This window comes from Notothenia coriiceps, unplaced genomic scaffold, assembly GCF_000735185.1.
Source record: "Notothenia coriiceps isolate Sejong01 unplaced genomic scaffold, NC01 NC01_scaffold00031722, whole genome shotgun sequence".
Classification (NCBI taxonomy): domain Eukaryota; kingdom Metazoa; phylum Chordata; class Actinopteri; order Perciformes; family Nototheniidae; genus Notothenia; species Notothenia coriiceps.
Genome location: NW_011364423.1, coordinates 2,936 through 4,660, shown reverse-complemented (window position 1 = coordinate 4,660; position 1,725 = coordinate 2,936).

Here is a 1,725-nt window from a genome sequence, read left to right as displayed (position 1 = left end):
TGCGTGCGTGCGTGCGTGCGTGCGTGCGTGCGTGCGTGTGTGTGTGTCAGACCTGGTGGAAGATGAGGGCCTGGCTGATGTAGCCCCAGCTGGAGGTGGGGCTCAGGTAGTGGATGAGCAGCAGGAGCAGCAGCATGAAGGCGATGCTTGCCGAGGCGTAGATGGCGTTGATGAGAAACATCATGACGGCACAGCCAATTATCCCCAACACACAGGTGTGCCAGGTGAAGTACCGGAAGGTGGGTCTGAGAGGGAGAAGCAATGCTTGGTTAGTTATCAAGGTACGATAGTTGGGGAGACGTAAACATAAGAAAATACATTTTTGAGAAGAGGGGATCTTAAGGTGTTAGCCTCAGAGAGGGTTTTGAACATGGAGGTAATGTAAAATAGTTTTCATCAGTTAAAACCCCAAAGATATCAAATGTAATATGATATAAAATAGGAAAGGTGTGAAATCTCTGTATTTGAGAGGCTGAAAACAACATTTTCTGATGAATTTGTGTTTAAAAATTACTATTCATTGTTGATCATCATACCTTACAATTCTACCCACAATGCATTAAGCCATATTGTGAAGTCCATAGTGTCCTCTCTGCCCTTTAAAATGGCCCCAGTGTACTTATCACCATTTCTATTGGCACCTTTCTAAAGACTTTGGATATTATCCGCAAGACGTCACAAGCAATTATTCTGTTCCCGAAGAAGTAGGCAATGCTCAGTTACGTTATTTAGCTCTATCTGCAACACTGTGTAACACCTACAGTACCTCACACGAGGGGGTCTTAAGGTATCAACAGAGTCAAACCACGGCTGTGTAGACTCTGTTTTTAACATGCAGGTAATGGAAAATAGTGAGAAATGTTTTTTAAATGTCATGTTTTATCAGATAAAAACTAAAAGCTATCCAATTGAATATGACATAAAACAGAAAAATAGGTAATATCCATATTTGAGAGGCTGAAAACAACATGTTCTGACATTTTTGTATTCATTATTGATCAGCACACATTACAATTCTACCCACAATGCCTTTAAGCATCCCTCCTTCTATCCTGGTGATGTCCATATTGTCCTCTCTGGCCTTTTTAAATTGCCCTCCATCACCACTGCTATTGGCACCTTTTGAAAAACTCTGGATGTGATCCACAAGATGTCACAAGCAGTTATTCTGTTCCCGTTTAAAAGGGACATCATCGTTCAATATCACAAGGAAACAGCCTGTGTGAAATCACTTTGCATTGATTTTACACTGGGGGGCGGAACAACAAGCTGTCAACCTGACACATTATCACCTCATCATCAGCTGAGAGTCACACATCCAGCAGGCTAATACTTTCTTCCCCTCATATTACTCGGTCATTCAAGCCATTGTTGATATTATACACATGTTGAAAATAGCAGCTTTTAAGTCTGTGGATTGACATTTATTTTTGAAAGTTTGTCCATTGTTTCCTTCTATAGATCTGCTGTGTTTAGCCCTGTCTTGATCAGGTTTTGTTATAATCTAGACCAGGGGTGTCCAAACTACGGCCCGGGGGCCAAATGCGGCCCGCTGGCCATTTTGAATCGGCCCTCAGCAAATTCTAAAAGTATAATGAAATATGGCCCACAAAGAAACTTGTGCTTGTCTTGTACTTCTTAAATATAGATGAAAACACATATTACACAGTAGTATTCATGTGTTACGAAGCCAACTTCAAATACATTCAGTCAGTTAAAACTGAA